Genomic DNA, 25,501 nt, shown 5'->3' on the forward strand with positions numbered 1-25,501 from the left:
CTGTTTAAGCCTTTTTAAATTGAGTTCTCTATAATTGCAGCTCAAACCATCCTGAGGGGACACCATTATATAAAGTGTTTAGTGCGTAATAGAGATGCAGTTATAAAGGACAACCAGTGAAAAGTGCATCAGACTTAGAGGCACGAGGTGCAGTTTTAGTGCAGCTTCTGGGCCAGAAATTGGTTTCATTGGCTGCTGCTACTAATGTGGGTTCTCCCACCCTCCGGATTCTTGAATCTTGCTTGCCTTGGCCTGTGGTGCTGACCAGATTCATCCTATCTGAGCTGACTTTACCTAACCCATCTTCCCTTCCCAGGTACTTCCCTGCAGCATCATCCACTGGCCCTTCCCTCTTCCCCCAACCCAGCCCACTCTGCCACAGAATTCCATCCTTACCTGCTATACCTATAGTTCCTTCCAGAACAGCCCTTCCCTCCTCCTGAGTCCATGCCTTCTGCACTAGCTTTGCCTACTCTATTTATGTCTGGTAAAATTACACTTTTACATTCTTGAACCATGCTTTGAACTTCTCTCTACAGTAAGCGTGAGCTGGGGGGCTAAGCCCTGACCCCCAGTACTCATAGGCTCTGGGACGATGATTCTCAATCAGCGGGAGACAGCTGTTTTGTCCCCAGGAAGACATTTGGCAATGTCTGGAGACATTTTTGGTCATTGCAACTGGGGGATGCCACTGGCATCTGGTGGGTAGCGGCCAGGGAGGCTATTAAACATCCTACAATGCACAAGACAGCCTCCCATGACAAAGAATTCTCTGGCTCAAAATATCAGTAGTGCTGAGGCTGAGAAACCTTTCTCTAAAAAAAGTAAAATATTAAAAATGCATCACATCCCAAGGCTTACCTAGCATTGGAGCCTCCCCACGAGCAGCGATCCTACATCCTCCTGCTGAATTACTCTTTTGTATTCTGTGTTGCTCAGACACAAGAGGAGGCCTCCTGTGCTCGGATATCACTTATCCACTGTGCTTCCTCTGGACCCTTCTGGTTTTTCAAAAAGGACTGTGTGAATAATAAAAGCTTACTTTGAGGACAAGAGCCTTTGATCTTCCAGTTGTCCTGTTTCCTGGAGGATTTTGTACTTTCTTTCCTCCTCTTTGGCATAATTCTAAAACCATAAAACCGCGTCCTTAATCAAACTTTCTTTGTAATGTTAGTAGATTGTAGCCTTAGGCAACTAGACCATATCTTAGATTGATGCGGACCCCGTTAAGGTTCAAATTTACAGTCTGCTCTGCTTTTGCGGAAACCTAACATCTTAACAGTGAGGGTAGCCTTCATCCATCACTTCAGTGAAACTTTCTTTTTGCAGAATTTCCTTTCAAGAAGGTAGATTATTATACATTCCAGGGCAGAAGGTGAAAGCCTATAACTGATAGTAAAGGAAATAGCAGGTCCAGTCTCTACGGGCTAAAATGAGAGGCTGCACCAGCTCATTGAAATTTTTCATTCACTGGACTAACTCAGAATTGTTTACTAAGTGGCCTCCAAGTCTTGGGTCTTCTTAGCTAGGAAAAATGAGAGGTCACTGCTCCAAAGACAAGAAAAAAACACGAACCTGTGCCATGAAGGATTATGGAGCTCTGTGGCCAGAAGGTCAAAATTGGGAGCTTAACTTTTACGTCCCGTGATATGGGAGGCTACTTCTGTAACTATGACCTCAGATCTTACAGTGATTTAGAATTTCCCACAGGGGTTTCACCCACATCATGATTTCATTTGTTCCTCATACAGCGACCCTGTGTGGTGGACAGATCAAATATTATTACCCGCATTGGGCCAAGAGGAATGAGAAGCCATCAAGGTCAAGTGACTTAAGACAAACAAAACTAAGAGCTGTATTAACTCACTGAGAGAGGCATGACTTGTGAACAGCACCAAATGTTTCAGATCTTCTCCACGACGGTTAAGATTGAAAACAATATGCTCTTTATCCTTGATATGTTCCTTTATCAGATGACGTCTCAATGTTTTATTCAGAATATACAGTCACTGGCCTGGAGTGGCCGAGCAGGAATTCCTTCATTTATTAATTTAGTCACTGTTGATTATTTTCATATGTTATGTGTAAAGTTTTGTATTAGGGGCTGGAGAGGGAGAGGGGAGACAATGATAAATAAGATGTAAAATATGGTCTTTGCCTTCAAGTTGCTCAAAGTCTTCTGGAGGATGCCAACCTGCCGACCACCAGTCGTCCGAGGGGCGGGAGGGCTTGAAAGGGGGCAGAAGCCACAGTTTTGGAACTAGAGCGGAAGAAGCAATTCATTCTGTCTGTGAGAGAACAAGGAAGGTTTGGAGGAGGAGGGGTTAGCATGTAAGCTGGGCCTTAAGAGCAGGACTCTGAAAATGAGAGACGATAAAGCATATCACAGAGAAGGAAGAAATATTTAGTTCAAACTCTTAAAACTCCTGGTGAAACCTGAAGTTTTAAGTGTAACATCAACTCAGGTGCTCTCAATCCATTATTTAGCAGCATCTTAGACTGAAAATCTGCTGGCTCATTAACACAAGGGAAGTATTTTGTCTCGTTTCCTTCTCAGAAATGAGTGTGCCCTCGAGTTAAGGGCACAGACTAAATGGAACTCTTATAAGGGAAAGGGACCTCATTTCTCATTTCCATTTTCAAGGTCAATGCAACCTTGATCATTTACCTTTTCTGTATCTTCTTCCTTGCATAACCTGGTAAAAGCATATAGCGATGATATAGATGTTCATACAGAGTTTTTTCTGTGTACCAGACACTACAAACATATAATTACTTAATCTTTGTAGACCTGTGCGTTAAGTGGTGTTATTATTCCTGTTTCATAGTTAAGAAGACTGCGATTCATTGAAGTAGAGTAATATGTTCAAAATCATACACATCTTAAGTGAGAGACACAGGATTGAGAGGTGACCGTTTCATTCAAGAGCCCATGATCTTTCTACTACACTCTACTGCCTCTGGCTAAGTCTTTAAAAGAGACTCCACACTGTGGCAGAGACAGATCATTATTCCCCAGAATCCATCCTTCTTTTCTTCCTTCTAGTAATAGAACTGACTCCCTCCCACTCCCCAGTAGTTTAGCAGAGGACATGGCCGCCCAGCTATGGCTTACACCTCTAAGCTTGCCTTGTAGCTAGGCATGACCTTGTGATTTAGTTTTCCCCAATAGAGTGTGAGTGGAGCTAACTGTGAGCTACCTGGGCATCACATCCTTAAAGGGAGATTCCCCGCCCCCCCGCTTTCTTTCTTCTGCCTTCTGTAGGCTGGAGCATGGACATGGTGCTGGTGGTCTTCCCTGATATAATGGAGCAACAAGTTAGAAAGAACTTGGGTCCCTGGACCATTTTGGTAGAGTGGAGCTTGGATAACCACCTACCTCTGGGGGGCTAGTAAAAGAGAAATTTCTATCTTATTTGACCCACAATAGTTTTTTTGTCTCCTACATTACTCCCTAACTATTATAATTTCCATAATGCAAGAGCGCTAGTCAAAATTTCCTAGGGTGTCAGAGCTGTCCCATTCCAGATATATGAAAAGCGCAAATTGCGATGGGTTGCTACTTACAGGCCCCTTGACAAAGGCCTATTTGCCTTCTACTATTACTAGACTTAACCTCTAAACGGTGTGATCCTGGACGTCCTTTTGCTTTAAAAGTCTACTTCAGCCTTCAGATGTCAGACCACGCTCTGCACACACTTAACATCCAATGGTAGGAGACTGTAATCACTCTTGCAACCAAACTGCTAATCTCAAGAGAATAAGTCTGCTTCCCCATCACTGAGCAGAATGGCTCAGATCACCATTACATTGCCCCATAACCTTCTAATCAAATGAAGGAAATCTGCCAAACAAAAGTGTTTCATCACCCAATTTCCTCACCCTATTCCTGAACACACTGACTGTACTACTTGTTATCAGATCTCATCGACCTTGGCTATTGAAGAATACCCAAGAAGATGTGCTCTACTACCTGTTGGAATTTGGGCTTCTGAATTTTTGTTTAATTGCCCTAATCCATTGTAGCTTTCACCAGGATAAGCAGAAGTCACGCTTATGATATGAGACTGCTGCAGGAGGCCTGTGTGGAAGAAGCTTGGGATTTATACGGAAAATGAGGTCCCTGGAGTGGCACCAACTGCTGATCTAGGAGACTGCCAGCCATCCTAAATGAAAGTCAGACACGTTGTTTAGGAGAGACTTGTTCTAAGAAAAGGTGTTGCTTGGAAGAGCTTCTCTATAATTAAGACCAAGCGCGTGAGTTCTAACACCCTAGCACCTGCTGCTTTGATCTGCTTCTTGTTGACACCACAGCTCTGGCCCTGACTGGCTGGCTAGTGAATTCCTCCTCACCATTACTCTCCAGGACACTGGGAAGTTAGTGTGAATGGATCACAGCATATCTATCATCCCGGAGAATTAGAAATTAGACCATGAATGAAAAGGTTCATCATCAGCTTTGATCAGCTGATGAAATCTACAGAAAAATGCATGGTCACACATAATTTTCCACATTTCAGGGCTGTCCGTAGGACTCCATGGAGCCCATCCACGAATACCCAGGTTAATAACCCATGCATCTGTGGCTGAATAGTAGTCATACATTTGCATAAAAGCATGTCATAATATTCAATATTGTCATACACTAAGTTGGAAATTTCTTGAGGACAAGAGTTACAATATGATGGCCTGGTACAGTCTCATGTATTAGGTGTTTTATGAGATGTATAGAGAACCAAGTAACATAGGCTTGATTTTTCCATTTGGTCTAAAGATTTCCAGTAAAAATACTTTATTTTTAGAAATATTTAGAAAATGAGGTGAGAAGGAGAGTGAGAAAAGTGGTAGGGACTCAATGTCCAGGAAATCTCAATTCCATCCACATGTAAATCATTTAATAGCTTGTAAATGATTTAGCAGCTGGTCCCTTTCCCAGAATAAATCTTTTTATAGGCAAGAAGCCTACCTCTTTTTCATTGTTTAGAAGATCCAGCCTAAAATTGATGTAACGCTTCGAACTGTTTAACTTTGCTTATTAGTATAAAATTTCTTAACTTGATCTCAATTAAAAAAAAAAAACAAAAAAAACCCTTACTATTTTCTTGCCTTCTGGGGCAGAAATCATTAGTTGTTTCCCAATATCCATTTTCTCCTGTGCCAGTAGAGAACTCCAGGATGCTGGCTGGACACATGACTGCCCAGAACAAAGATGGCATTTCCCAGGCCCCTTTGCAGCTGAGGGTGGCCATCTGACTAAATCCTGGCAAATGAGATGTCATTGCCTTTATAACAGGAATTGTAATTAAGTAGTGGTGGAGGAAGAGCGCTGTTGTTCTTTGCTCCTTTCCTCCTTCCTGCTGGTTAGATGGAGACCTTGAGGCCCAGATGGATGTTGAAGACAGCAAACCAAATGTAGCAGGAGCCCCTATCGTTGTGGAGCTGCCCCACCAGCCCTGAACTGTTCTGGGCTCCTCAAGACCAATGCTACATTTGGAGATTTGCTAGAAGGACTCACAGGACTCAGTGTATAGTTATGACTTATGACTAAGATTGACTGCAGCCAAGGAATAAGGATACTGGTGGTCTAGTGATTAAGATTTGGTGCTCTCACCACTGTGGCCTGGGTTCATTTCCCAGTCAGGGAACCACACCACCTGTCTCTTGGTTGTCATACCGCAGCTTCATGTTGCTATAATGCTAAAAGCTATGCCACCAGCATTTCAAATACTAGCAGGGTCACCCATGGTGGACAAGTTTCAGCAGAGCTTCCAGACTAAGACAGACTAGGAAGAAGGACCTGGCCACCCACTTCCAGAAAAATTGGCTATGAAAACCCTATGAATAGCAGTGGAGCATTGTCTGATACAGCGCTGGAAGGTGAGAGGACGGAGCAAAAAGACCAGGCAGGGTTCTGCTCTGTGTAAACAGGGTCGCTGAGAGTCAGAATTGACTCAACGGCACTAACAACCAAGTAAGGATACACAGCCAGACCCTAAAGGAAAAAAGAAGCATCCGTGTACTGACTTTCTTGTGCTCTCTGTCTCCCATGAGAGGTCACACAGAATTCACTCTTTCCCCAGTGATGAAAATGTGGCAAAATGTGTACGATGTTTTTGCTCAGGGTAGCCCACTAGAGACTCAGTGCCCAGTTGGGAGCAGATCATGTTAGGCACCGTCTGCCTACCTAGCATGTACCAAAATTCCAAACCCTCAGGAGGAAGGCAGAAGGATAGTCTAGGCCCGGGGCTCAGCAGTATAGGATCCTTGATCTCAACTAAAAAATAGTCCTGCACCATTTTGTTGCATTCTGTGGTAGAGATTGCTATCATTCCCCAGTATCAGCTAATGTTGACTCGGGACACCCTGAGAGCCAAGTCCCAGATGCCAGCTGAGGGCTCACTTTGCAAGCGAGCCTCTCTAAGGAGAACAGTTGCAGGTCTTCTGCGTTCATTCTTCTGCACATGGGCGATCTACATTTATCTTTAAGAGAAGTCAACTTTCAAGTTTTTTAAGCAACGTTTCTCTGGGTTTTCTGTCTCTTTTAGACAAATCGAATTCTAGCAAATACCCTTCCTTCTTCATATACTTGAAACCTGGGTAGCGCTAAATCTTAGTGTCCAGTGTAACAGTGGAGATAGACCGTGAAGGCTGATTGGGATATGATGACTCAAGAACATAAGTTTTCATGTCTCCAAACTCTGCCTGGACAGCAGGCAGCTTAGATCTACAAAAGAGCCTGTGTCCCCCGGGTTCCTTTGTAAACTGACTGCACAGGTCGGCTCATGACTTAAAGCCAAGGTGAGTCTACGGTGGAGTTGGAGGCACCGGGTTCCAGGGAGGAACCTGCAACTTGCTTCTTCCTACTTCTATGAACCCTACAGTGGAACAGGCAGTGACCAAGTGCAGAGAATGGCTTGGGAATGACACACCTCCAGCTTATTGTAGATGGATCACAAAGCCTCTTTCTCATTTCGACTTCGCTATGGTGGTTCACACTGAGAAACACTGCACTTGAGAGATTTTCTACATCAACGTTCAAGCTCCAGAGGTTTGGGTTTTTTTAAATTTTAATATTTATTTATTTATTTATTTATTTTGAACTAGAGGGAGTCTAACTCATTTCCTCATTTTACAGAGGTAAAATGTAACACATCTCCCAAGACCCAACAAGTTAGCAAAAGTGGAAATAGAAATCTGTCGCCTTGATCCCCAACCACATACCACCGTGAATAATCTCCCATGATCACCTACTTATTTGGTAAAACTGGGAAATCTGGATCCTCTGTGAAAACAGATCTGGGCACATAGATAGTCCCTAAACACTGACTCACTGACCGACTGTCATGTCACTGAATCACGCTCAAGCTGTGTGGTACTTTCAGAGGCAGGAAGAAAATTCCCCTCGTAGAGGTGTGTGGATCAACAGAAGGCATTCCACTCTGTGACATGACATTTGCTTCTGGAGCATTTTTTTTTTTCTTCTGGAGTATTTTAAAGGGTGCCCGTGGGAGAGTAAAAATTATCCCTGAGCACAGGAAGCAGCTCAGTACCTCCTATAACCACAGGACTTCCCCTTGAGTCAGCTTCAGATGCTTATTTGGCAACTCCTTTGAGGTCCTCCCACATACTTGTTATTAACATCGAAGCCACTAATTAATTTGCATGCACACCAAATACTGCGGTTCTCACATGCTTGTGTAGGCACTTGATAAATGTTACTTGAGGATGCTAATATCTATTCATCAAACCAGAAGACATTTCCCGGTTCCTGAGTAGCAACCACTTTAGAGAAAAGTATATACTGAGTGTGAAAACCCTAGTGCCAAGAATCCAGTGGGTTTTCTGGATGTTATTCCGGCCTAGCACTAGGCATTTGCTTGCTGCCCTCCTACTTGAGATGTGTGTGTGCTGACCAGCGTCTAAGGCAGCTTAATAATTGGGTGCAGAATAACAACCAAATTGTTGAGGGCTGCTCTTTGTCACCTAAAGGTAACACTAAGCAAAGAATAGAAGACCTTATGAGCACAATCAAAGAGGACAAGCCACACACGCACAAATCACCAAAGATCCTTCACACTACCCGGGAGCAGTGGGGATGGAGGCCAAGGTGTGGACTTGGGATGACTCTCAGAGTACAGGCTCGCTAGCCTCTAGGAACCTGAGGTCTCTACGAGAGGGCAGCTATGATTACCTATCTGTTACGACTGTTGTGAGGATAAAAATGAGAATATTTATGTCAACATCTGTGGAATGTTGAGGAAGCCATAAGATGGCCTATCTTAGGCTTTCCACCAACTTCCCAGAGAAAAAAAATTTCGTACTATTAAAGACATGATTAAATTCTTAAAAGTGTAAAAAATCAGCTACATAAAGTGGGAGGCATATGTCAAGGTTCTGGGGTTTTTTCAGATAGAAAAGAGATATACTGGGGCTGGCCCTGTGGCCGAGTGGTTAAATTCGTGCACTCCGCTGCAGGCAGCCCAGTGTTTCATTGGTTCAAGTCCTGGGCGCGGACATGGCACTGCTCATCAAACCACGCTGAGGCAGCATCCCACATACCACAACTAGAAGGACCCACAATGAAGAATATACAACTATGTACCAGAGGGGCTTTGGGGAGAAAAAGGAAAAAATAAAATCTTTTAAAAAAAAAAAAAAGAAAAGAGATATACTTTTATGTTTCCGCAGATGACAACACCTCATTCACACCATCACTTCCAGACGGCATTCTGGGAGCCTGCCTGTGACAATTTGTTTGTTCATGTGGGCACTTTATGAAGCTTGTGGTATCAAAGTTCTTTTTCTCTCTCAGTTCCTTGACCTCTTGACCACAATTAGCTCCAAAACTAGTAAGTACCTCAGCATCTGCAGAGAGAAAATATTCTTAATTTAAAATATTATGGTCTCAGAGAAGAGTTAATTGAAAGGGTCAATATTTTTAAATTTATTAGTTATGCTATCAATTATCTATTGCTACAACAATGCTGGGTAACTCACAACCACACAAAATCTCAACTGCATTTAACTATAAGTGTTTACTGTTCACACCTCTTCGGTGATCAGCAAGGGGCTCCGCAGATTCTGCCTGGGCTCGCTTCATTGCTGGGGTGTTGACTGGCCGTTCACTGATCTGGGCTGGTCTCAGTGTGGACCACTTCCGCTCTCCTGCCCTGTCCCTTCATCTCCAGCAGGTAGCCTGAGTGTGCTCTCATGGTGATGGCTGTTCAAGACCCTGCTTGTATCACATTTGTTATCATCCCATTGGTCTAAGGAAGTCATGTGGGTGGGCCTAGAGTCAGGGTGGGAGGACATGGCAGAGTTACCTGGCAAAGGGTATGGATATGGGGAGGGAAGATGAACTGGGGCCATTTTGCACTCTACCCCAATCTTAAAATGCATTTTTGAAGAAGATTTCAGACAATTTTTTGACAAATCTAAATCCATATTGGAGTAAATACATTCTTTAAAATTACCAGCAAAATGGTATTACTCAGATATACTAAGACTGAATGAAGTACTACATTAATACGTACCAAAGCATGTGAACAGATGCCAAAACAATCATTCTTTATGGCATTTTTTAACACTCAAATAATCAACATAAAGAAATTCCTTACATCGCTTTAACATACAGAAATAGGTATTATTTTTAGTTTTTCTTTTTTTTGAGGAAGATTAGCCCTGAGGTAACATCTGCCACCCATCCTCCTCGTTTTGCTGAGGAAGACTGGCCCTGAGCTAACATCCATGCCCATCTTCCTCTATTTTGTATGTGGGACACTGCCACAGCTTGGCTTGCTAAGTGGTGTGTATGTCCACACCCGGAATCGGAACCAATGAACCCTGGGCCACTGAAGTGGAACATGCAAACTTAACCACTACACAGCTGGGCTAGCCCCCACATTCTTTCATTATTATACCTAATTGTATTTCTTAAACAAAACTGGGGATGACCTGTTTTTCTTTACACATTGATATGTTTTACTATGAACATTTTTCTATGCCATTAAGTGTTTCTTTAAAAGCACAATTTTTAATAGTTCCAAAATCTGTAGTTATGGATGTTCCATGATCTATTTAACCAACCCCTTATTGTTAGACATTTTTTCTGTTTCCACTTTTTCATTAAAATGAACACTGCTGGGGCCGGCCCAGTGGCATAGTGGTTCAGTTCATGCACTCCACTTCAGTGGCCTGGGGTTTGCAGGTTTGGATCCCAGGGACCGACCTGCATACCGCTCATCAATCCATGCTGTGACAACATCCCACATACAAGATAGAGGAAGATTGGCACAGATGTTAGCTCAGGGCCAATCTTCCTCACCAAAAAAACAGAACACAGCTGCAATGAAAATTCTTGTGTATGAACCTGGATCACATCTTTTGTCTCCTTCTTACTTCCTCGCCTTGGAGGAAGGTAAACAAATAGTCACTGCCCAAGTGAAGCCTCAGGGAAAACAAAGTCATTCCAAAATGTCACCTTACACAGCCACCTTGAATTGTTGAAAGTAAGAAAATACTTTTGGATCTGATGACCTCGTTTCCTTTCCTAAGCAGAGAGCAAAGAGAAATAGAACAGCAGCAAGATGACATGACTTTGCCCTTTCAGAAACCAAGAGAGATATTTATTTCCAAAGTCTTGCAAATGCCAAGATCAGGACTGGAAGGCTCTCAGCTTCCCGCTTAACCCCGGGAGCCTCAGGCTGCAGGTCGATCGCCTGATGCAGTGACAGCCTCCGGCCCCAATTCTCTGTGCACCAGTGGAGATTGCAAACGTGACCCGGGACTGCCTGGGAGAAGTCACTTATTTTTGTTTGGTGGGAAGCCAGGGCAAGGGTGGTGAGAAGACATTGCCTTAAGTGTGATATAATCCAGCTGTCCAAACACGTTCAATTCAGCTCAGCCAGTCATCCATTCCTTCCAATCCAGATGTTCGCCGTCACACGATCTCAGATTATCTTTCCTTGTATCGAACGTCACTTGTACTAATCATGTTTGTCAAGAGTTGCATTCGCTTCTAATTGGAAGACCTCTATTTCGATTCAGCTGAACCCTCTTCACGGCACCAGAGGGACGCAGCCTCCGTTATTAGTAACCTTTAAGTCATAACTGCCTTTGCCTTGGGACAAATCACTGAGGCTTTCATTCCATCTCAGAGTTCAAATACAAGAAACGTCAAGACTACATTAACACTAAATATTTGCTGATTACTAGTATTTGTTAGAATATGGATAATTCTCTTCCATCTTCACATTCTCCAACCACTGAGTTCTCACGGTGGCAGTAGGCATGTCTTTGTCTTCAGACATCTCCAACAATGCTGTTTCATACTTAGGTCTGCTTCAGAGTCTGGTCAGATGTGTGATCTTCCTCATGTCATTAAGAATGCTTCTGAGCTTCATTTCCTTATCTGAAAATTAGATAAATAATTAGATAAAAATTAGATAAATAAAATGCTATTGTAAGGATTAAATACCATGAAGTCTTTCAAACACCCAGCAGAATGCTTAATCTGCAGTATGTATGCAAATCCATGTTGATTCCTTCCACTTCCTTAAAAGTCTCTGGCTAGGAGTCTGACTTTTCTAAATGCCTATCTGGCCCTACCTCTAGGAGACTGAAGCTGACTTTCAATGAGATTAATTTTCTAAGCTTTAGTTCTTTGAGAGACAGTGAGCAGGAAAATAAAGGAAAAACCCAATATGAACCTTCTGGATATGCTGGAAGCCAGTAAGGACTAAACTTTTATAATGGGTCCCTTGTGAATTACACTTCTAGACCATTCTTTGAGCTGATGCTTTGCTTATCAAGAGTAATCCTCTGATGGCTGATTTTATTTCTCAAGTACTTCAATGCTAGGTATCAAGGGAGTGGTGTCCGGCATTCATGACTTTGGGATGATATGTCTATTATTAAAAATAAATATATGGATTATATGATTAATTATTTTTATTTTCACAGACTGGTTTACTAGGAGTTGCTTTCCAAAGGTGGCCATTCTTGAAGCAAAGACAAAATCAAGATTCTGAGTCTATAAAGCTGCACCAAGCCCAGGAAGGATGGAAAAACACTGAGAGAGGTGCTCTTACGGCCCTGCTGGGTCAACAGATAGCCTGTCCTCCTCTCTGTCTGTCTGTCAGTCTCTCTCACTGTCTACCCCCTTCTCTGCCATCTTTTTCTTTTCCGCCATCTCTCATCTCTCTTCAAATTCTCTGCATTGCTCTGATCAGCTACCTCGTTGCGGCTCCTGGCTTTCTCTCACCATTAACATCTTGCCCAATTTATACTCGCCTCCTAACTCTAACTTCTACTCTTTTTGTCCAGATTATGAGTCAAATTTAAGCCAGCAACACAATTAGGCATAAAATAAAGATTTGCAGGATGGAAGCTGAGAGGTCCAGCGGATTCTTCTCGTAAACAGAAAGCGGCTTACAAAAACAATAAACAGCACTGCCCTTGTACACAGGTATTCTGCTAAGGGCCTTACATGCACTGTTAGGAACTGAATGTTTGTGTCTCCCTGGAATTCAGATGTTGCAGCCCTAACCCCTAGCGTGGCTACATTTGGATTTGGGGCCTCTAAGGAAGTAATTAAGGTTAAACGAGGTCACTGGAGTGGGACCTGGATCCTATAGGATTAGTGTCCTTGTGAGAAGAAACGCCAGAGAGTCTGAGCACACTCTCTCTCCCTCCAAGCACACACACTGAGGGAAGCCACGTGAGCACACAGTGAGAAGGCAGCCATCTGCAAGCCAAGGGGAGAGTTCTCATCAGACACCAACCCTGCCAGCACCTTGATCTTGCTCTTCCAGTCTCCAGAACTGTGAGAAAATAGATTTCTCTTCTTTTTTTTTTAAGATTTTATTTTTTCTTTTTCTCCCAAAGCCTCCTGGTACATAGAGTGTATTTTTAGTTGTGGGTCCTTCTAGTTGTGGCATGTAGGATGCCTCCTCAGCATGGCTTGATGAGAGGTGCCATGTTCATGCCCAGGATTCAAACTGGCGAAACCCTGGGCCGCCGAAGGGGAGAGTGCAAACTAAACCACTCGGCCCTGGGGCCGGCCCCAGATTTCTGTTCTTTAAGCTACCCATTCGGTGGTATTTTGTATGGCAGCCACAGCAGACTAATGTATACACTATTTCATTTAATCTGCTCATTAATTATATTAGGTCTTATTATTGTTATTCCCATTTAAAAGATGAGGAAACTGAGGCACACAGAGGTCAAGTAATTGGCCCTCAAACACTCAGTTATTATGTGGCAAAGATAAGAATTTGAATTAGGGGGGCTGGCCCCGTGGCCGAGTGGTTAAGTTCGCGCGCTCCGCTTCACTGGCACAGGGTTTCACTGGTTCGAATCCTGGGAGCAGACATGGCGCCACTCATTAGGCCGTGCTGAAGCAGCGTCCCACATGCTACAACTAGAAGGACCCACAACTGAAATATATAACTATGTACTGGAGGGATTTGGAGAGAAAAAGCAGGGGAAAAAACCCAGAATTTGAATTAGAAGAATTTGAACAGCTAATCTAACTCTAGATCTCAAGTTCTTAGCGACTCCGTATTTCTTTTCTTGGGCCTATACCATCAAACAAACAATACACCCTGCTTAAATTATGGAGAAAATAAACTTCTTCCAGCGTGTAAAAATGGTGGAGGTACTTTTGAAAAGACTGTTTCGAGTTCAAAAGTATTGAGGTTGACTTAAGACACAGCAACTTAGCCAAACTGTGTGATTTAATGGTAGATTAAAACATTAACATTTATGGAATTTCTGTTGAATTTAAAAACTCTTTGATTTACATAACCGTATTTAATATTCACTACTTTTCAATTTAATAAATGCATTCAAAATTCCATTTATTGCTATTAATCCTTAAATCACTCTGCTATCGAGTCACGGCAAAAAAGACATGGTCTCTGCTTGGAAGGAGATCAGTCAGAGTGAGGAAGCAGACACCCACACCCGGGGCGCGCCCAGACACATTTACTCAATAAAGGCACTTTTGAGGCTCTACCATGGGTCAGGTGCCATAAGAATGGTTGAATGATGACTAGGAGTTGGCCAGGTGGGTAAAAGGTGTGTGCAAGTGTGTGTGTGTGTGATAACGGAGGTGGTGGCTGAAGAAGCTATTCAGGGGAGGGGAGACTATGCGAAACGTCTCAGAGGGATGAACAGATTGAGCAAGAATTTGTGTGCATGTGTGTGTAGGATTGTGTGAGAGTGTGCATGTCCGTGAATTATGTGGTTGTGTGTGTGAGTTTGTATAAGTGTGTCTGTGTGTGTGTGATAGTGGAGGTGATGGAGTTAGGTATAGGGGGACGTTCAGGAGAGGAAAGAACTAGTGATGCATGATGAACAGATTGAACCAAGATCATTTTTTCCTATTTTATTTTTTGGGGCTTTTTCCCTCAGTAGGAACCAAGGTTTTGCAGGCTATACGGGCTGAATTCGTAACTGTGAATGACCCTGATTGCTAAAAAATTATTTTGTGCTGTACTTTTAAACTTAACCAAAGCTTGCTTAGTATGAGAGAAAATAACTAATATCTCAGCTCCTGGCCTTATGGCTGGTTGCAAAGCGAAGATGCTGAAGCAGGTGCCTGGTGCCAGCCTAGAGGGAGGAGCATACAAGTATTTACCAAAGCAATGTGAACACATGGTTTTATAAAAGTGATACGCAAGGACTTAGAACCTAAAGCAACAGTCCCCTGGCCAACATCTTCCCAAGATCAGCTCTCCAGAGACAAATATTTGTAATTTGTTTAATAGTTTCTATTCTTAATTCTTCTGACGGTTCCTCCATGTCACTAAGTGTATGACTATACTACGTACCAATTTTAGAAATTATTTTCCCTCTGATGGAGGAGGGATTAGTCCATCTAAAACAGTTCCTCTGCCGTTCATTCCCAAATAGTTTCAATACTCTTTCCAGTTCCTATATTGGCTACTTCTGGAAATTTAAACAAAGTATTTACATCATTGTTTCTTGAATTATCAAACACACAGATTGTCTCCCTTTATAAGATGACAATATGGCTACTTGCCCCTTACTGCAGCTTTCATTACTCATTTTACCCACATTTATTCTTTGTAGTTTTTCCTTTGCATCATCATGGTTGAAACATTTAGATTCCTCTCTGCAAGCACAATTAAGTCATGTCTATAGGTTGATTCTCACTGTACAATTGGCAAGTTGTGCTTATGTTGTCATGACTATGTAAAGATAGTTCATGGCGGGGTCAAATGGTTTGCTTGATTATGTTTTTCAGCTGTAGTAGACTTAGTTTTTCCTGTTGTTTCTAATTATCCTTTATTTTTTCTTTATTGCATTTTTAAGCCTCGTGCATTGTATCCCATATCTGGAAGCATCCGTGCATCTTTGGTTTTCCAGTTTCCTATATCCATGTCTTCCTGATTGTTTTTAACACCTTCATTTGGCCAGACCACATCCTCAGGTAGCTTCTGGCAGAGGGTGTGAGGAAGGTAAGCTTTGAGAATCCTTGCCTACCCGATAATCACTTTATCAGGCATCCACATTTTACTGATATTTTGGTGGTGTATAGAGTTATAGTTTGAAAACAATTCTATTTCAGTTCTTTGGAGGTGTTGCTCATTTGTCTTCTGGTCTCAAGTGTTGTCAATAAGAAGTCTTTTGCCTAATTCTTGTTTCTTTGAAAGTAGACTCTGTCTTTCTCAAAGCATTAAAATTTTCTCTTCATCCTTAGTGTTCCAAAATTTCACAGTGGTGTGTCTGGATATTGTCACGTGGAAAATTGTCTAGATGCCACATAGCTTCCAAATATACTTCCTGGCAGAGGTGGCATCAGCACCTCACTCCACAGTCACAGGAAAGACTCGCAGAGCAGATTAAAATGTTCGAGCACATGGTTTGTTAAATCAGTTGAAAGCATTCAGCAAGCAGGTAAGGGAGTGCGATTGGGTAAGTGAACCCTTAGGATAATGTGCAAGCAGAGTAGAAGAACGCTACTGATCCTGGGGTACACGATGCATATGGGTCATATCTCTCTCTCTCTGCCACACCAGCCTTTCCCACTGGTGGGTTAGTAGGACCACAGCTGGATGGTGTTTAAGCAAGGGGGCCGACAGATGGAAGCTGGCCAGGGTCGACGGCACAGACTTGTTCTGTTGGAGAGATGTAGGACAAGAGTCCTGGGCACAGCCATGGCTAGCCAATTAGCCTGCTCAGTAGGCATGGGTTTTTTATTGTTTCTTAAGCAGAGGACACATGGGCATCCTGGCATGATGGCAGAATGGGCATCACTAATGCTTGGCTGAATTAGGTCTCTGAATACTGAGTGCTTCATGTCTCATGTATATTCAATGAATTTTGAGTATTTGGTGCCTGGTGTGTATTCAATAGATCATGAATATTTAGTATCCAGGTGCCTTATATATATTTAGTGCCTCATGAATTTTAGTTACCTTTTGGCTCTTCTATTTCTTCTATCTACGTTTAACATGTGTATGCTCTACTTACTACTTATCCGTACTTAAGACAGGTTATGAGTCTCATCCATCTCATTCGTTTTCTTTTCTCTTATAGCAGAATTGGGTATTTTCAAACAATACAACATCTGAGCTTTACAGTTAATAATCTTTTGTTCGTTAATCCTGCTTGGCATTTGTTCGATACTATTATTTTGAAGACTCATGTCTTATTTCATAAATGTTCTCTTTCTTTGATAATTTCCTCCCTTCCATTTTTCCTTATTTTCTCTTTCTAGAACCCAAATTAATCATTTATATCTCTTACCTTTTTACTACTATCTCCCATTTTCTTGTTTTCTTGTTTCACAGTTTAGAAAAACCCTTCAGCTTTCTCTTTCAACTTGTCTTTTGACTTTTCAAATTCAGTAACCACATTTTTTGTGTGTGTGTGTGAGGAAGATTGGCCCTGAGTTAACATCTGTTGCCACTCTTCCTTTTTTTTTTTGCTTGAGGAAGATTGTCACTGAGCCAACATCTGTGCCAATCTTCCTCTATTTTATGTGGGATGTCACCACAGCATAGCTTGACGAGTGGTGCTAAGTCTGCACCCCAGATCAGAACCTGCAAACCCTGGTCCGCTGAACCACGCAAACTCAACTGCTATGCCACCAGGCCAGCTCCAGTAACCACATTTTCTAATAGACTTTATTTTTTTCCACAGTTTTAGATTTGCAGAAAAATTGGAAAGACAGTACAGAGAATTTTCATATACCCTGCACCTAGTTTCCCCTATTATTAACATCTTACATTAGCATGATACACTGTTTACAATTAAGGAACCGATATTGATACACTATTATTAACTAAAGTTCATAGTTTATTTAGATTTCCTTAGCTTTACCTAATGTCCTTTTAATTCTCCAGGATCCCATTCAGAATACCGCATTACATTTTTTTCTTTAAGATTTTATTTTTCCTTTTTCTCCCAAAACCCCCTGGTACATAGCTGTGTATTTTTAGTTGTGGGTCCTTCCAGTTGTGGCATGTGGGATGCCGCCTCAGCATGGCCCAGTGAGCGGCGCCATGTCCGCACCTGGGATTGGAACCAGCAAAACCCTGGGCTGCCAAAGCAGAGTGTGTGAAGTTAACCACTAGGCCATGGGGCCGGTCCCTTTTTTTTTTTTTTTCACCACATTACATTTATTTATTGCATCTCTTTAGATTCCTGCCCCCCTATTGGAATTCATTTGATTTTGATGTTTTTCTCATGACAAAACTCAGGACTATCGGGAGGAAGACTGCAGAGGCAGAGCGCCATTTTCATCCTGTCATCATCTAGGGTACATTCCACCAACAGGATTGTGACGGTTGGTGTTGGCCTTCGCGCTGGCCGAGGTGGTGTTTGCCACATGCCTCCACGGCAGAGTGGCCCTCCTCTCTCCCCTTTGCATGCTCTGTTCTTTGGAAGGAAGTCACTACGTGCCGTCCACGCCTAAGAAGTGGCGAGTTATGTTCCCCCTCCTTGAGAGTGGAGTGTCTACATAAATTACTTGGAATTCTTCTGCATGAGAGATTTGTCTCTTCTCCCCAGTTTTTAAAATTTAACTTGTCTCTTCTCCCCACATTTTTAATTTCCAAAATCCCATTCTTGTTCTCTGATTGTCCCTTTCTCAGAGCATCCTATTCGTGGATGCTATATCTTTAATTTTTTTGGTGCCATCATTAGAGACTTTGTTGGGAAGTTTCTCTGTTTCCTCAGGAGTTTGCCTACCTTAGTCTTTCTCTGATATTTCCTGCCATTTTCAGTTTGTTTTCAAATTTCTGGGGATCCTTCATTACTTATTTACATTCAGATATAAATCAGTAAACAGGATGGCTTGGAGCTCTGTGTGTGGGAGTGGAGCTTGTGGGCAGACAGGTTTCCCTTTAGGGTAAGAAGGGAGCTGTCCCTATGCCAGGCGCCCCTCTACACAGAATGCACAGTTTTATCTAAGACACCACACTCGTACCAGCTGTCCTGGTTATTCCTAGGCAGCTTATGTGGTCTCTTTAGAGAAGAACATTCTATATATTTGTGGGGGTAGGGAAGCCAAATGCCTGGCTGCTGGTTGTCTTGAGCACAGAATTAGGGAGGGGGTCCCTGGTGGGCATTGTGTTCCATAGACTGACCATTAAATAATCCTTGTATTTTCTGCCTTGCTTCACTCCTGCCCTCCGTTGTGCCACACGCAGTTTCCAAGGCTGGTGTGTCCTCTGGACTCTAGTAAGCAGAACCCTGAAGACACTCCAGCCTTCCTCCTGATGGGGCCTGCCTGGACTGGACACTGCATTGTCCGCTCTGCTTCATCAGTCAATATTCTTCCATCTGCTTCCTCTCCCCTAGGAACTTGCTAAGATCTCCCATCCTCTGATGGGCCCCCTCCTGTCTTGCCTGTTTTTCCTTAGTAGCATTTTAATGGGATCATGAGAGGAAAAAGAGAGAAACGTTGTGTTTAGTTTGTCACCTTGAAAACTGCTCCATTTGTTTTAATTATAAAAACACGGTGTATTGACTAAGGTAGGATAAGCTATGGTAACAAATTGATCCTAAAACATATAAGGTATAATAGCTTATTTCACACTAGCATAATAGTCTAAGGTTTCTGGCTGTGGCTGTCCTTAATACAGTGACCCAAGGAGCCAGGCTCTACCTATCTTGTGGTTTTGCCATCCCAGAGGGCCTCATTGGTATCTGCACCTAGCCAGCAGAAGAGGAAAGAGAGTGTGGAGGAGGCATACCTGCTTCTTAAAAGCTTTGGGCCAACAGTGCACACATCGCATCTGCTCGCATTCTACCGGTGAGAACTACTGCGCTGCCCACAGTTCGATTCAAGGAGGATGGACAACACAGTCCTTAACGAGGCAGCCCCTTCTCAGCTGCACCTCTATGTGATGAAGAGAAAGAGGGTCTGGTCGTTCATCTGGCCTCCTTTGCCACACATGCATGGGGCCCAGAATGGAGGCGAGAGGCAATGATAAGAACTGGGCAGAATTATACTTTGCTCAAGACAGTCATGAACCTTCACGATAGCAGTGTGATGCGAGACCTTCACACCCGCATATTCTCCAAAGCTCTGCCATGCACCTCACTGAGCTACCCTGGCTGCTTTGAAGGGAAACTGACAGAAAACAATGCTCATTTAACAAAATCTATGCATCAGGCGTTGTGCTAGGTGATTTCCATACAACCCAGACAGCACATGTTCTCCCTGAGCCACAACAAAAGCTGTTCCTCTCTCTTTATGAAATTGGGGTTCCCTGTGGGAAAGGCATGGTACTTGGGGATCTTTTTAAAGGGATAATTTGCCGTAAAATTATTGCTCACCCACTAAGTTCTAGACATGATGCCAGGTCTTAGGAACACAGAGATGGAAAAGGCTCCACGTCTAATTTTTAGGAGCTCAGTCTGCCCTAAAATGCAGTAAAATAATCACAATGTAAGTGATGAGTGCCATAGTAGGAAGCCGAGGAGGGGCAGAATTTTCTGCTTGGAGGGGTAGGGTGGGCTGGGAGGAGGGGCCTGCGGAAGGTGTCACAAGCAGGTGTCTAGCATTTGAATAGAGTCTTGAAGGATAGATCAGAAATTGCCAGACAGAAAGGAAGATATGGACATGCAGGCAGAGCAATTAACATACAAAGGCCACGACTCATGGGCTGCCCAGGGAGTGATGAATTGATACATGGGGCACTCCAGGAAGATGAGCCCAGGCGGAGGATGGGAGAAATCGCTAGCCCGTCACCCACTTCCTGCTACAACTTGGAGTCTCAGGCTGCCTCCCCCTTCGAGACAATACATCCCAGAGCCACCTCCCTCACCAGCAATTTCAGCTTCTCAGAGAATGGAGCCTACAGCTCCCTCGAGACCAGGGATTCTCCACTTCAACACTACTGACATTTTGGGCCAAGAGCATTCTCTGGGGTCGGGGCTATCCTGTGCATTATATGAAGTTTAGCAGCATCCCTGGCCTCCACCCAATAGAGGTCAGCAGCACCTCCCAAGTTGTGACAGCTGGAAATGTCTCCCTAGACATTGCTAGCAGTCCCTTGGGAAGCAGAACAGCCCAGTTGAGAACCACTGCTTTAGACAGATGTCACTTTTCTTGGATCACCTACCATAGAATTAAGTATAGTGTTTTGCATATAGTAGGTCTATGTGTAACTTGAGGACAGATCTCCTTTGAGCCACAGAGTCTTATTCCATCAGCCAACAGCCCTGCCCTGGCTCAGAGTAGTGTTAATGAGGAGGAGCCAATACCTAACAGTTACCCTCTATTTTATATCATGGTTACCTTTAAAATGTTTGTCTCCCACAGCAAATTGAAAGCTAGCCTAGTAGGCATTCAGTTTCTATTTATTTTCTTAAATGGAAGGGTAAGTCACCTTTTGAAAACAAACTGACTGAGATCCAAGTAGATTAAAAGTGATTTTTGAATGCCCTTTTTATTTTTTCAAGCCAGAATGATCTCTTTCATGCTTTATGACCTAACCCATAAAAAAATAAGACTTCACTCGCTTGCAGACGCCCCTGCAGGCCATCCGGGAAAAATATCAGTCAGGTTCCTACATTTTCTCAACTCACTGTTGACTTTGCTTCCTGCACATCTGGCATCTGAGACATATGGATCACTCCTTAATCAACAGCCCAGAATATCATCACTTTGAGCACCTGTCAGAGAATTCATCCAAGAATGGAGTGCAGTTCAGCATTAGCCAAGAGCACAATGGAGACATCTGATTTTCAGAGAGACAGTCTAAGTGGTATGTTAACTCCCCCTTCTTCTTACTTTTCGAAGTTTGATGCCTGCACAAAGTCAGCTTATTAGAAAGACAACAGGTCTGAGCTCTATTCTTCAAGCTTTTCACAGGAGTGATTTTGGTGGGAAAAAGTTATGATTTCCTTTTTTTTTTTTCGTAGAGGGAAATGTAAGAAATACCCATTTTTGAGAAAAATTTGTCTTTTGCAAAATTGTAATCAAAGTTGCTGCCAATTATAACCCAGTGTTTACTTCCTAAGAGTGAACTGAGTTTTGGCTCCAGCAGAGAAGCAGGAAAAGCCAAAATGTGCCTTCAGACAGAACACAGGCAGGTTCCAAGCCCAGGACCAGGAATGACTAGAGGAAAGATCTGTGCTTCCCGGACCACCAGGAGGTTGGTGACAATTGTGTGCAAAGGAATGAAGCTGTTCCAGGGCAACAGAGCATGCTTGGGGGCTGGAATGAGGTGGGGTGTCTTCCATGCCTTCAGAATTAGTCCTTTGGACACGAGCGAGCCCTCATGTGAATCCTAGGGAAGAAAGAAAGACATTTTCTCTCTAAGTGGGATGGGGGACCTGGGACATTTAATTTCAGTTGAGAGACTGAATATACGAATGGACAACGGCCAGACCATATGTAAGAGCAGAACTTGACCTACAACCTGCAGCCACATGCCCAGGAAACCAACCCGTTATTTAGAATAACCAGCCCATGAAGCCAGCCTACTGTAAACCAGACTTGTAGGAAGTCACATGGCTATCTCTAGTGACAATCCACAAAGCCAAACAGTGACTCCTGTAACAATCAGCCCCAAATGGTGGGATTTGATTAGTAACTGATAGCTTCTCTAATTTTCTTTGTTTTTTTTTTAGGAAGGTTAGCCCTGAGCCAGCATACACCACCAATCCTCCTCTCTTTTGCTGAGCAAGATTGGCCCTGAGCCAACATCTGAGCCCATCTTCCTCTATTTTATATATGAGATGCCTCCCACAGTGTGGCTTGATAAGCCATGCATAGGTCCACACCCGGGACATGAGACCAGAGAAAGCCAATTATGCCCTCCTAACCAATCACACAGGATGCCCCACTTCTAGTTAGCCTGCCTGCAGCCTCCCCATGCCAGCAGCCTCCAATCTGGACAGGCCTGAAGCCTTCCCTTTTTCCCACTCTTTATAAAGCTTTCCCACTCCTCTGCCTGCCTTTGAGTCTTGGCCAAAACATAAATGATGGTGGCTGACTCCCTTGCTACAGCAAGCTCTGAATAAATAGAGTTTGCTTGTTCTCATTTGATTGGTCTTCATTTATTTCCACAGAATGTTGAAAGTAATGTAACCTAAATTTGAACCCTCAGCTAGTCAAGTGCGATAGAGCAATATTCATCGAGGGGCATGCATGCAGCATGGTCCCACCCTCTCTGTGCCTGTGCACCCAGTTCCTTCTGTCTGGAATGGTCCTGTCCCTTCTCTTCCCCTTGGAGAAACTCCACCCGTCTTCCCATGCCCAGCAGGAGTGTCCCAGTTTCTGAGGAGCCTTCCCTGCCTATCATCAGCAAAGCACCATGAATTCCCTTCTTCCTCCATGTTAGAATGACCGCAGCAGTCCCCTGCACAATGTCAATAAGAAAGAAACAAATATTTTCTGAGTATTATCTATTTCCTGGGTGCTTCTTACACTTGTCATCTCGCTAAATCCTCTCTTAACTTTGTGAGGCAGGAATTCCTCCCTTCTCTTCACAGACAATGCAAGCAAGACTTTAGCTCACCATATAAAATTGAAGATGTGTCTGTCTTTTCCAATTAGATTTTCAGCTCTTTGATAAGATTATTTCTTACACATTTTAATTCTTCATGCCGAGCAAATGCTGGACACATGAAAGATGTTTCATAAAGGCTTAATGAATGAATGAATGAATGAATGGATTGCTACAGGGCAGGGAAAACGAATTTGTTTACAAGCCTAGCCTGGCTTCAAGGACTGATTATTCAAAAGCATGAACCATATGGTTCCTGAAAGCATATAAGTCAAACTTTTTCTTTTACTTAGACCCAGTTTCTCTGGACAGGAAATCAATCATTGGAAAATTCCAGTTGGAGGCTGCAAGTGTTTCTAGCTCTGGCGATGCAGGTTTGGGACCTTTGATGTCTGTGAGTCATGTATTGAAGATTTACCAGGCGGCAGTAGCTTCCTGCCTCGAGTGAGAAGACAAATGTCAGCAGGCGATCTATAACCCGTGCCTAAGCAACGGATGAGGAATTTTCCCTCGTAAGCAGCGTATGTGAGTGTGTCGTTTCGCCCAGCCTTAGGGAGTCCACATCTTTGGTGCCTTTGGTCTACTTAATTATTTTAAGCATTTTTTTGTTGCAAAGTTGTCATAGCAACAGCATCAACAAATATTTTGAAGGGACAGATTCGATTTCTAGCACCCTCAAGTAATGTTTCATTTTTGCCCATTATCTCTCATGTTCCTCCACACGTAAGCATTTTATACACTTCAACCACAAAGCAATGTCTACTTTGTATTCTGCCATTTCACGCAACATTAACATTACATCAAAAACATTTTCTTTGTTTCCAAAGGCTTCATATTTAAAAATTTCAATGTCTGCACAACAGTCCATCTTACTAAGCTATTCCCACATTGTTGTACAATTAGTTTACTTCTTATGTTTTAACTACCTTTCAGGTAATGTTGCAGGAAGCATCTTCTTGCATATAGTTTTCGTTTTCCGATGAACATTTCCTTAGAATAAATTCTTAGGAATAGAATTTCTGACATCTTTGCAGCTCCTGTTACATAATACTCTGTTGCTTTGCAGAAATGCTTCTGCTAATTTGAAGAACAGGATGGGAGCTCGAGGAACAGACCTTGCAAGGAACTCTGTGCGGACATCTCCTTAGGGTGAGGAGCTGGACAATCGATGGAGGCAGCATCTCCTTAAGAGGAATTAAAGGGCCTTTGGTGAGGTAGCCATGTGGGCCACACATGTAGGAAAAATTAACAACAAGGCTGCCTGGATTAAAATTTTCTGAAGCAAAACTATTTTGCTCTGGCGCTGTAAACTCTCATAATGGTGATAGAGGGTTTTCCTTTTCTGCATCCTGAGCTTTGCATCTCATGTATCTAGATGTGACTATAAAATCAGAGACTGATTCTTAACAAACACCCTGGAATTCTTTCAGGAAGCAAGGGCCATCTTTCAAAGGTCTTTCCTGAGAAACCTCTTATGTGATTACTAAAAGCGTGAAACCCTTATGGAATTGCATTCATATCCAGTTTTTAAGCTACAAGAGGAAATTAAGACTCATTTGATCTTTTTCTATATGACGAGAGTGACGAGTGAATCACTTGGTGACCAAGCAGAGAAAAATAGGCTGGGCAGGAATCCTAAGCATAGGTGCCATCCCAGGAGCGCTCTCTATGTGACAGGTTCAGTGCTCAGTCTCATGGAATCCTCACAACTAATGCTGAGAAGGAGGTGCTACTAGGATGCCCATTTAATAAAGCAGGAAACTGAGGCTTGCAAGTGTGAGAGAGGTACTCTGTTCTATAGCAGGGCAGTTACCGGTGTTGAAATCCAGGCCTATTAGACTCCAGAGCTGGAGAGGTTGACCACTCATCATGGGGTGAGGTGGATAAACCTCGCTAACCACAGGGCTGGGCAGTGGAAGAGTTTCCTGAAACAAAGGCAGCGGCTCATGCCCAGGGGCTGCATGTGGGCACGAGGGGCAGGGATCCAGGGCACAGCACTCAGGTGGGGACGTCTGGGGCATGGTCTGGAGGATAACTTATTCTCACCTACTCCCCACGAGGGCCCAAGCTCTGCTGAGGAGCCGCAGCCATAGGAGAACCTTCCGGAGGGTGCCTGGTCTCCATGACTGTGCTCCAGGCTCTGCTGCAACCCCACCATTTCCTCCCGGAGGCCCTTGCAGGCCACTGCCTGCATCTTAATACTTCTCACCTGGTCCTTGGACACCAGGCATTACTTGCTCAGCCACCAATCCCCTGCCTTCTCCTCCCAGCCCTGCCTCATGTCAGCTCCTGGCTTCCTCCTCTGCATTTGCCCTTCTTACAGCTTCGAGGCATCATGCTTTATTTCCCAAAAATAGCAGGGTGCTAAGTCCTGCTGTCACTCACCCACCTGGTCAGGTCTCTTCCATCAGTCCTACCTGCACCCAACCCCCTGTGCGCTCTAGTGGACGAGATCCTCGTACTGGCTCCTGGCTCCTGCCCCCCCTCACCTGCCCCATATTGTTTCC

This window comes from Equus caballus, chromosome 3 (assembly GCF_041296265.1).
Source record: "Equus caballus isolate H_3958 breed thoroughbred chromosome 3, TB-T2T, whole genome shotgun sequence".
NCBI lineage: Eukaryota > Metazoa > Chordata > Mammalia > Perissodactyla > Equidae > Equus > Equus caballus.